Here is a 12,637-nt window from a genome sequence, read left to right as displayed (position 1 = left end):
CTTCTAGCTTGCCTAGAATGCTGTTTACTGGAAAACATTCAACACGAGCAATACCATTTGTCCATCAGAGATGCAGAAACTTTTACACAATCCACATCTATTACGTGAATAGTCATGACCTTACCCTATAATACAAAACACAAAACAAAACCTGCACCCAGACCCAAGTCCATTATGAAAAATATATACTATCTGGACTTTAAGAAAGAGACACAACTCTGAGCAAGCACTGTCTTTCAAATTCATACCTAAGTCATTCATCATTTTCTCAGCCTTCCTTTTCCCACAAGACAAAATTTAACACCTAGGCACTTTGGCTCAAAATAGACTAACCAAACTTTCAAAGGGAAGATGTCATTTACGTATGACAAGAAAGATGCACCATAATTCTCCATCCCCTCCCTACAGCTGGTAGAGCTGAAATTCCTCAGAAACGGGATGCAAAACAAAAGAAAGAAATCTTTAACACATCTTTAAACTGCAAAACCAATATTCCAGAATCAACCCTGTTTATTCTTGGTCTACCATAAATTGTTAACATAGGGACTGTAAATTGTACCAGTATATAAATAAATAAGTATATAAATTAAGAGAAACACTTTGCTATTGCAAACTAATAAACAGACAAACCAGAAGCATAAGAGATCAAAGAGAAATTGTCCTCTAGATTAACAAAGATACAAGAGATGGGGGTCATCAGACCCACATGCAACAAGGATTGTCAATCCTTTGAATCCACAGCACTGGTCTGGCGAAGGTCCAGGTCTCCTGAGAGGCTCCTTGGACTGCATGGAGAGTAGGGCTCCCAACACTGGGCTTTTCCAGCCTGGGAAAGATTCCTGTGCCCATCCAAGACACAAAAGATCAGCACCCTACCATGGTATGGGCCAAAATACCAAAAGTTACCATGAAGGGCTTGGATCAAAACCCTTACCCCTTAAGTACCCCCATGTTTACCATCCAGGTAAAAGAAGCAAAGGAAGCCCCATTCCAACTGAGTGGATTAATTTCTAGAGATGAAATTCAAGCTGAAATAAGTAGGAAGAAAGAAAAATAAAGAAAGGGAGGGAGAGAGGAAGGAAAGGAAAGAATAGAATAGGAATTTTTTTTTAAAAATTATTTTACTGCTAACAGTATGTTATTTGTGTTGATTTACTAGAATGAATGCTTTTTGTGAAAATTGCTACATATTGTAAAATACTGTTTTTTAAAAAATTCTATCACTGATGGAAAGAGATTCAAGGTGTGAACTTGCCATTCACACCTACTAGACACAGTTAAACCATTTTATTTGTTAATACTCATGGTTGTGCTATTTCTCTGCATGCCTTCTCTAGTCAAGGAAATTTTGTCTAAAGGACAAAAGTCAAAAACTGTAACCTCAGCAATCACTAACTTTGGGGACTTATCCCCTGGTACAAATGTTCATGCATATGCATATTTTCATCACATATGCAGACAGATGCCCTTGCATTGATTTGAATGCTTGCATAAATATTAATGTGTACAAATGCTTGCATGCAGAAAACCCATTTATGAAATATCCAATTGCATAAATTAGAAACGTTAGATACTAACTACATTAACACTTCATAAAATACACACACGAGTTTGCAGGACCAAAAAAAAAGCATGAGCCATTGGAAGAAGCCAAATTCTCCCAATGTGTTCCCCGCTCTGTAGGCTTAAACTGGGAATTTCCACAAACTATTTGAAGCCTTCAGGTTGCTCATACTTTTCTATGTATATGAGCCTCTCCTTGGCTAAAAACAAATTGGCCCTTTTTTGGAGTACATTTATAAAATGTCATCTCTGGCCCCACAAGGAAGCATCAACTTGCAAGTAACCAAATGGTCTAAAGAACTAGTTTTTCACAAAGAATATAACTCAAAATTAATTTTCACAGAACATTATCCTCAAAACTTACCGGTATACTATTAGATGTCTGAGTCATTCTTAGGAGTTGCAGGTGAAAATAAACTTCAAAAAGTTACAAAAGGAAATAGAATTAAACCCCATGGTTTAGTAAATTTGGATAGACACAGTTGGTAGCTGGCACTTGGCACCTGTTTCCCCCAGACATAGTTCTCAAATGGGGACCATGACCATTTTTATCTTGGGAAGGTGAATATCTAGGAAGTCTTACCCTCATGACCATTTAGGGTTTCTCAGCTCGGTATATGGCCCACTGGGAAAATTCTAAGTTCCATCATCTTTATTTTTGTGCTTTTTATAAAAGTGCCTACTTCTCCCTAAAACTCAAATTCAACCTTAGGAGAACAGGTCAAGCATCTCAGAGGACAAGGGGACACACAAAGCACTTGACACTATTTATGCCTCTCCTAGAATGATGGACTTTTGGAGAAAAGGGCATGTAGTAGGGACTGACCATTGTGCAAGACCAGTTTTCTGTTGCATTCCTTGGCACGTGGCTCCTCTGCGTTTCAAACATACTGCAGTGGGTGAGTCCACATAACTAGCCAGGAGAATATGGATGAATGTCATACATACAACGTCCCGGCCAAGTCCTGAAACCTCTCACGATCCACTACAAGTTCTGTCTTTGCTTAACTGCATCCTGTGGAGATTGCCAACACCCAGTTGGATAGCAGAGACACTGGATTAAAGGGACCTAGAGAGCAGAATGACTGCATGGAGCCGCGTCCTTTAACCTCCCTCTTTGCTACCAGCCTGCCTTGGGCTGCGATGTAAGAGAGAAATAAAATTGTATTTTGCTCAGATTTAATGACTATTTATTTCAGCAGTTCACCTCCTGACTCACACAGGTGCAGCTATTAGCACTTAAAATGCACCTAATATCTCATTAACAAACATCTTCAAGCATTGCAACATTTCTGTCAGGAGCAAAATGGGAGGAGAGGAGATTGAGGAGTACAGCAAGTTAGGTCAGAGCATCATTAGAGTTTTCAGTGGAAGTGAATCTGGAAATAAACTTACATGTTGTGCACAGTGAAACCAATGTCACACAATTTTATTTCTTCATGAAACATGTATTGAATGCTAATCTGTGGGAGGCAGCATGTCTGGTGCTAGGTTAAACTACGACCAGCCACGTTCCCTCAGTTCAAGGAAGTACGGTCTAGCAGACTGGGAAAAGAGAATATTCAGTCTTCAACACAGCTTGGTAAGTGCTCTAAAAGTTGCCCCAAGGGCATGTCTACAATCTTCTTTCAAATGTGGATTTGGTGTAATACACAACATGGGCATTTATAATGATGACCACAAAATAAATTCATTTCTGGATGAAAAAGCAAAAATTTTGATCTGCTCAAGATTGTGTTAACCATGACAAATGGCATTAGTGAGGCCACAAGGAATACTAATATCCACTATTAAGGCAGATGATCATCAGCATCTCTTTATCGAAGTCACTGAGAGATGCACAGAAACAGCATGGGAAGCAAGCCCACCCTGGTGGGTCCCTTAAAAGATCTCCATCAGCTGGACACGATATGGACTCTGACAGATCTCCTCCTTTGTACCAAAACTGGAATGGTCAATGACTAATCCAGAATCTGTGTCTTTTCATGAAGCAGAGCAAAAATAAAATGTTACCTTTTTAAATGAAAGTAAGTGTTCCCAAGAAATATAGATTCTCTTCATCCCATCTGAACCCTGATGTTTATCATAATGCTCATAAAGAAGCAAAACTTCAGTAGGGAATTATCTAAAAATCTTAGGGTCATGAGTCCAAATTAGGAAATGATCCATTTTTAACTTACATGTTGTGCCATGCTGAATTAATAAGAACAATTTCTTCCACCTTGAATAAATGAGAATCATTAGGTTGATATGCTTACTCTCATTCAAAGGACCAATTTCTATGCTTATCAGTGAAAATTCTGTAATGAACATTAGCTCCCAAGAAAATTTTGCAACATGATTTAATGAGACTATTAATACAAAACTATGAGTGATGATAATTAACATACTGTTACTTCTGGAAAATCCAAATAAAATAAAAACTTTTGAACTGTATATCTGAAGATTGGAAATACCAATTCTGTTTATACAAATACAAAATGAAGTAACTCTTTAAAGCATTTTCTTGCCAAAAGCTTTCCTCCAAAAATGGAGGAATTGAAAATAATTTCTTATATAAAATAAGAAAAGTATCACTATGCCAGGTCTCTGACTTATATCTTAAGAGTTAATATTTAGTTCTCAGAAACTCTGCAAGTATTTTTATTCCCATTGTACAGATGTGGAAAGTTAGACACAATGAAATAAATGAAGCAGAACTACTTTACTACTATGTCTCCCAGGATAAGCGGGGTCACTAAAGGAGATGCTGGCGTTTAAACTCAGGTCTTGCCACTTTCCAAAAGTCGCTCTCAATGCTCAGCACTCTGCTGAGCAAAGGAGGTAGGAACTGTCAGATAGCAATGATGAAATTGGGACCCGCAGAATGTAAACACAGGTCTCCTTGTCAGTACAGCCCATGTCTTTTCTGTCCTGAATCACGTAGTTAACTGTGTCTCTTCTCCACTTCACTTTACAGTTAGATCTGGCCCAACAGCAAGAATTAAGTGTGAGTTTAAATCTGATGGACAGCTTCTTTTCCAGTCTACAAACATTCCAAAAAAGCAGAAAGCCAGCTGCCTCCTCCTTGGCAAGTTCCCATTAAATCCAAATAAATAATGCAGTGTTTTCTGTGTTTTAATTTTCTTTAGGATTACTGCTCATTATGGTTTCATTTCTGCCTGTTTTAATTATTGCCTATTCGGTCCTTCAAAATGACCTTGTAATCCAACGTTGTTCAATAGACTTGAACGTTCGCCCACCTTGTGAATGAGGGTAGGTCAACCCTTTTTCAGTGTTATGAACATTAGCTCATCTCAAATATTCTTTACAAGAACAAAACATTAAGGAAAAAAAAAAAAACGAACCTTTCATAAAACACTCCACTTTTTTTTTTTTTTTCCCCAGTGTTAATCTCATTTCAAAGCATAACGTTTTGGGCTCCTCAGGAATAATTACCACCACTTTGCTTTCGATGTGTGATCTGGAAGGATTCAAAAGAGCACCTGCCAAGAGCAGCCCAATGACATACGCGGCATTCGCTCTCCTACATCAGGGTACACACGTTTTCCTGGCTCTCTCCAACCAGGCTGAACTGCTTTACTCATGTTTCTCAATTATATTTTAATAAAATTATAAAAGTCAAAAAAGGAAAGTCAATCATACCTTCGTGTAGTTATCTCCGTAGAGGGAGCTCAATTTCATGTTTTTATTTAAGTGCCTTTCTTCTGAGTCATGCAAGGGCTTTCATGCTTTTATTGATCGTCCCAAATTAAAATAAGCATCAAATATTATCATTTCCATTTAAGATGTGGGAGGAGAGAGGCATAATGATTGAGATGTAATGCTCTGCTGGAATAGGTCATTTAAAAAGTTGTAAGAGCCTTTTGAATTTATCATATAATCCTCATATTGTAGGAAGTTATTTCTTGTGCCTTATATGTTTTGCTATAATGAAAAACTAACTTCCTTTGCTTTTATTTTTATTATTTTGGAAGGGGGGTACCAGGGATTGAACTCAGAGGTACTTGACCACTAGTATTAAGTCCTCAATTCTTAGCACCCATAAACTTATTTGTTCAAAACTACTCGATGACTAGATTTTGTTCCTCTGCATTCTGACTTTAGGTGTTCTCATAAGCTTCCCCCAAAAGATATCCCCAGATAGTATCCAAAGGACAACAGGGACCCAGGATCATGCCTTGAACCACTGGCATCCACTGCACTGACTTGTGTGCTGATCAATGTCAACGGTCTCTGACCTGTAATAATGAGTAAGGTTGGTAGTTACGTTTTTGAATCAAAGTTAGCTCCAGTAACTAGGGCTTGTCACCTAACTTTCGGAAGCACTGTTGTTCAGAGCAGAGGTTTAGGTTTAATCTGTATTATAACATCATGATAGGGCCACCAGAACTCCCCCCATTGCAGACAGTTGAGTTAACTGGAATTTTCTCTCCATATTTGTATGAGAACTAGTATAGCATTTTGCATGCGATGCTAAAGGCATACATATTTATATGGATTTGCACTCTCTCCAACCTGCCAACCTGAGATTGTGTCTGAGACTCGCTAACCCAAGCTTGTGTCACAGTGGGAGCGTGAGCACACCACTGCTCTATTTACATACCACACAGACACCTTTTTTCCACATTTGTCATTCAACTCTAAATCAATGCAATAAAACTGCCTAAGTTACTTTTTAAAATTCACACAACTTAAACATACAGAGATGCAACAAATCAAGACTTTTTTTCCTTTTATTCTCCAAGTGCCTATACCCACAAATACTGGAGCTATAATCATCCCAGCCTTAACAGACAGACACAAGAAGCCCCAGGATTCCATGGGGACAATGACAGTGAAATCCAACCACCACAAGGTCCAAGTTCACAACAGGATTAGATAATCTTCTCCCAACACTTAAACAAACAGTGATCCTAAAGTCTAGGGTCATACTCTTACTGAAAAATGTCGTTTAGTTACTCTTCAAAATCTTCAGGATAAAATGAACATTTGAATTTCATCAACCACAGGGTCTCATTTTTGAGTCCTTGTATACGCAGGTCCCCTAGGTTGGAAGCTCTTTGCCACCCAACACTCACCATCACCAATTCCTCACTTGCCTCTGACCTCTTTCATTTTTAGAGACTCTTCTCCTGACATCTTTTTTAAGCCATCTGTGACTGTCACCAAACCCCAATAAGGGTTAGGTACCAATTCTGCCCTCCCCACTCCCCTAAAACCTCATCTCTCTCCTAACATACTGCCCAGGTTGCATTCTGTGCTCTGGGTGAGGACTGTGCTGAGATCCTGTGTCCTCAGCTCCTACCCCCATGCCAAGCACAGAGCAGGTGTCTTCTGAGAGGGTGGGACTGAGAAAGCAAGCATATCTGGAAGGGGAAGCTCCGTTATGCCTCAACAGCAAACCAAAAGCATCTACCTCATGTGAGATGTCTGGGGAAACTCAAAACCCTTTTGCATCTCAGCACAGACAGGAACATTTGATGTGGAGTGGCGACCTGTGGGATCAAGCTGTGTTTGCATTAAGAAATCTGAAACTTCTCAATGTGGTCCTGATACTGTGTGGCGGCCAAAATGCCATTAGGAATAAATTAGCTTCTGGACCAGCAAGGGAAAACTAATATCTCTGACATTCACTCTATGGCACAAGGACTCTGGAAAAAACATTCAAGTCATGCTCCCAAAATCTTGGTATAAAGAAAAAAATGCTACATTTTGAAGTCAGGTGAAAACCCCAAAACCTGGACTTCGCTTTTTATTGATCACTTGTCACTATTTACCCTCCCTGAGTTTCAGTTCTCTCAGCCATGACATGAGGATAATGACAACTATTTCTAGAGATCGTTGTGGAAAACAAATGAAACAACAATCATGAAAGACTTCCTGACACACAGTAGATCATCTACTTAGGGGTATTGCTTCTTGGATCTTAAATGTTTCCAAAGGCCCACATGTTAAAGGCTTGGTCATCAGCCTGTGGCACTCCTTGGAGGTGGTGGAACCTTTTGGAGGAGGTGGGGCCTAGAGGAAGGAAGGAAGGTCATCAGGAGTGTGCTCTTGAAGGGGATACTGGGATCCCGGCCCTTTTCTTTCTCTTGTTTCCTGATAGGCCATGAGATGAACAGGCCTCTTCCACCATGATATACCATGCTGCCCCAGGCCCAAAGCAACAGAGCCAAGTGACCATGGACTGAAATTTCTGAAACTGTGAGCCAGAATAGACTTTTCTTCTTTTTAAGTTAGTTAACTCAGGCATTTTGGTCCAGCAATGGAAAACTGACTAACACAAGGTAGGGGGGAGTATCACTTTTTAAGTATAGACAGAGTTACATCACAACACAATGATTCATAGACTCATGCTTGAGTCCTAATGGCTAAATGAATATAAAAGAGGTGAGGGAATTCCCTTATGAACTGTGCATGCTCTAACGTTCAAGAAGTCAATCATGTTTTCTCTAAAATCCATACATTGCTTTCACATATGGGAACTGGATTTTCATATGGTCTTTTCATCTTTTTATCAGCTCACAATAAAAATCTGTTTTTAAGAATCTGTGGCCTTGTCTTCCTGGTAAGTAGTCAGGAAGTTGGGGCATAAACAGAAACACAAGGGCCCTCAAAGGTTTTTCAAATGTGCTGTTTCTTAAGCTGGATACACAAGTGTGCATGTTATTACTACTCTTAAACCTAGACATAAACATTTACAGGCCAATTTTTATGTGTGATACTGTTCACGATTTAAAAGGGGGTTATAATCTTAATATTGAGTACCTGAAATCAGGGATCCTAGGCAGGAAATCCTGTTGGCATTTAGCTAAAGATAACACATTTTTTCTTTTGTCCACTTGAAGCTGATTTTTTTTTTTTTTTTTTTTTTTTGAGCCCTGATGATATCTTAGAAAATTCACAGTTTAATACTTAGGAGTCATTTTCAAATGCACCTTCAAAGTCTGTTCCTGAATGACTGCACATTCTGACAATAGCCAATGTGACTCTAAGAGTCATGCATCCAAAACAAATAGCAAACTAGACAAGAGGTCAAAACATCTTGGTGCTATTCCCAAGTCTTTGACTGACAGTATCAGGACAGTTGAAAGCTGGCTTTCAAAGTATTCAGAAAACGCAGGCTTAAGATCAGGTGGTACTTTGTCTAACATCCTCATCTGCTAGGGTGATGGCAAAACAGAGGCTATTTTATGAGGACAGAGGAAGATTGGCAAACTAACACTGCTTCTGTCCTCTTGAAACTTCTCTTAGGCCAACATCCCTGTGCCCATTTTTGGTATATTTGTGGCAACAAATAAAAAATAATAATTTAATTAAAGATTTCTCTTAATACTATAAAGGTCACAGTAATAATCTGTGGGACCATCCACGAACATTAAAAATAGCACTGATGAATTTAATAGTTGTTCATTGTGATTGTTTTGTGCTTAGCCATTTGCAAATTTCAGTCACAGACATTTTTACTGAGAAATCACACACACACATACACACACAAGGTAGAGGTGTCAGGAGACAAATGGGAATAAAGTGGGAAGCAGATGGGAAGACTGTTTCATAGGCAGACTAAGCACATGCCTCATACATAAGGGAGGTTTCAGGGCCCCCTAAAAAGAGAAGAGTTCATAAAACTTAGAAGGCTGCAATCACATGACCCAACACACGCCTTTAATCATTTTCAGGGTATCTGTGCATTCTGTTTTTTTAAATTATAGTTTTATTATTGTTAATGTTTTAAAAAAAATTTGTAGTTGTAGGTGGGCAGTATGTCTTTATTTTATTATTTTATTTTTATGTGGCGCGAAGAATTGAATTCAGTGCCTCATATATGCGAGACAAGCACTCTGCCACTGAGCTACAGCCCCAGCCCGCTTCTCCCTGATTTTTAAATTAATTTCCTCAAGGGGAAGCCCCATGGTCTTCACAGAATTTAGAATTTTATCAGTTTTAATCTAACCCTAGAAGCAGAAATAGCAATGAAACAGAGGCTGGGAGTGATATAGTTTTAGCCCTCAGTCCTGCCTCTTCCTAAAGATGTCACACCTTTCCAACTAATAGCTTGAAGCCTCAGATCCAAATGTAGCACACTCATCTGTTCACTCCAAATAACCCCGTGGTGTGGTTTACCAACTTTTTTTTTTTTGCGGTGCTGGGGATTGAACCCAGGGTCTTGTGCTTACAAGGCAAGCACTCTACCAACTGAGCTATCTCCCCAGCCCGTTTACTGATTTCTATCAGAGACACTAGAGTCCTTCCATTTGATAAGTACAAAAAAAAATACAGTTTTCCTCCTTAAAAAAAAATCAACTAAATAATGACTTAGACTTCACAGTCCTTAATAATTGAATGTATCAAATGGCTTCTCTGGCAAAACATGAATGCCAAATAAAGTTATGAAAGTGTTGACAATAAATGCACAGGAGTGGATGAGAGCAACTTTTGGAGAAAATGAGGGAAATAAATGGTTAACTGCCAGCACACACACTCATGCTGGAGGACACAAAAAGGTTCACAGCAGTTGTTAAATTCATTTAGAGAAACTCACTTTATTTCTCCAACAGAGCTCTCACCAGCTAATCTGTACTACAACCTGCAGGAGTCTTAATATTCTCAGCAGGATCAAGATTCGGGCCACACTGATTCAGCTATTTAATCTTGCAAGAGAACAATATTTGGCAGGAAAAGACCCCACAGTACTGAGGGGACGTCCCAGTGGTTTGTTGTCAGCATAGACTGGGCCAAGAAGACTCAAGGAGGAAAACAAACAGCACTAACCAATGTTCCCGTTTCCTTTCTATAGCTCTTCACTCAAATACATGGGTACACTCTACAAATATGTGGAGTTCTATGTTAGTTATTTCAGATATACATATGTTTTTCAAAAGCAAAATGCTTTCTTAATAGTTGGGGTCCTATCGTGAAAAACTTCCAATTTAAAAGTACCACAATACAGACTGAAGGCAGGAAAGGAAAGGAATGAAATTGTCCATGATTTTACTTTTTATTTTATCTTCTTAAATGATGAAAAATCAAAGGAATAAAATCATATATCAAAAATTTTTAATGCATACAAATATTTAAGATATTGATCTTTTTAACCATCCTGAAATTAATCCTCTTCCACCATCTTCTTCCACAATTGAACATTTTTGACATTTTTACATACAAGACTATGAGTTTCATTGAATATTTTGTTTTGTTGAAGATAAATTTGTTTCTTCATTTTAATTTCTCTTAAGCAACTGAGGTGGTTTGATTTAATTTTAAACGATATTTTCTGGGGACGCTTACTGACAGGCAAACAGGGAATAGGGAAAGCAGGTTTAGGGAAACAGGAAAACTTAAGAACAAAATTTATAGCACCTGTCATAAAACAAACAGCACAAATCACTATTCAAGTCCATGATTCAGTGAAATTCTTTTAAAAATATTTATTTTATTTATTTATTTTCTGGTACTAGGAATTGAACCCAGGGGTGCTTAAACACTGAGTCACATCCCCAGCCCTTTTTTGTATTTTATTTAGAGAAAAGGTCTCAATTAGTTGCTTAGGACCTCGCTAAGTTGCTGAGGCTGGCTTCGAACTTGTGATCCTCCTGCCTCAGACACCTGAGCTGCTGGGATTATAGGCATGCACCATTGCACCTGGCTTTTAAAATCTATTTTAAAATAGTAATGCTAAGGATGCAATTTTCTTGCCTCCCAAACTGGGTTAGTCATCCCTCTGATATTAACACAGTGTTTCCTCTATCAGAACATTCGTTGCACTTAGATAATTAAATTTATTGTCAAATAGCGATAGATACTTGCCACAGTCATTATCTGCTTATCTATCAGAGGCTAAGTACAAGCTTCATGAGGTCAGGGGTCCTGAATATTTTATTCTTCATATCCCCCACCTCCTAGCAAAAGGCCTGGTACACATTAAACACTGAAAAAGTTTAAGTCAATAAACTTTTCAGCCAGGTGCAGGGGTGCACACCTGTAATCTTAGCAGCTCAGGAGGTTGATGCAGGAGAATCACGAATCCAAAGCCAGCTTCAGCAACATAGTGAGGCCCTGAGCAACTCAGTGAGATGCTGTCTCAAAATTTTAATTTTTTTTAAAATTAAGTTTTCAAAAGTGGTTTCTTATATAGAATGATCATTCTGAATTTATAGATGCCCAAAATATGGACACTCAAAAATATGACAACTGCCCCTTCAATAGCCTGTCTCCACCCACATTTCAGTAATGGTGTCTCCCTGTACCCTGACAAGCTGGCACTAGTTGTTCCTGCTCTTACCAAATCCATCCCCGCTGCTTTTTCCCCTCCAAATACATCTCTCTATTCCACAGAGGTCCTCCTGTTCCACTGAAGCTATTCCAGTCACTCTGTATGTTCTCCTACAGACATGAAAGCATCCAGAAAAGCTGTTTCTCTAGCTTTCTGAAACCCACAGGGCCTGGTGAAAGGGGATGCAATTGAAAAATCAACAAAAAGTATGGGCAAGTCAAGAAATCAGAACTTTCTGGTTCTAGTCCTTGGAACTCAGTAAAGTCTGAGGACCTCACCACAAGAGGTTCTTCAAACAGAAACTTAGTGACAGCCTTCTATACGTACCATTGTATGATTCTGTGTGGAGGAGAAAAGGGCTACAAGGCAGCCTGGCCAGCAAGGAAAGAAAGGAAAGCTACAGAAGGAAGCATGAGCAAAAACATTCAGAAATGTAATTTTCATGACATAATTTTTCTAGGAAAAAGAAACACAAATAAGAAGACATAGCTGTGTGTGTATATGTATATATAAAACACACACACACACACACACACACACACATTCTTGTTTCTAACTTCCAAATCATAAAATGTTCCTCAATAGTACACTGTTGGCTTGGATTACCAATGGATTTTGAAATATTTCCCTATACAATGCCTCCCTGGATTCATAGCTTTCTAATGAGCTAAAATAACTTTTGACTATTACTCTTGTTAACTAAAAAAAAAAAAAAAACCTTTTAAACTTATCTCCCCAAATCCATTGAAATCATAATCATGTGGCACAATTATTAATGATAGTCGCATCTGTGAC

General features: G+C 38.6%; 1 protein-coding gene and 1 long non-coding RNA gene across 4 annotated transcripts in view; one reads left to right on the top strand and one right to left on the bottom strand.

Annotated features, from left to right (window-relative positions):
* LOC306641285 (LIM zinc-binding domain-containing Nebulette-like) overlaps positions 1-12,637 on the bottom strand; it is a 241,115-nt gene that overhangs the window by 11,069 nt on the left and 217,409 nt on the right. The window contains exon 7 of one of the 3 annotated variants that reach the window (XM_079106348.1): positions 10,956-12,298. The exons of the other annotated variants lie outside the window; for them this stretch is intronic. The gene's annotated coding sequence lies outside the window, so the exon portion shown is untranslated. Of the gene's footprint in view, positions 1-10,955; positions 12,299-12,637 lie in introns of those variants that run through there. 3 annotated transcript variants of the gene reach the window in all.
* LOC306641289 overlaps positions 1-12,637 on the top strand; it is a 263,290-nt gene that overhangs the window by 53,456 nt on the left and 197,197 nt on the right. The window lies entirely within an intron of this gene.

Source organism: Sciurus vulgaris (genome assembly GCF_902686455.1).
Source record: "Sciurus vulgaris genome assembly, chromosome: 12".
Lineage (NCBI taxonomy): Eukaryota > Metazoa > Chordata > Mammalia > Rodentia > Sciuridae > Sciurus > Sciurus vulgaris.
Note: the sequence above shows the minus strand (reverse complement) of the source record. Positions and strands in the feature narration are given on the sequence as shown.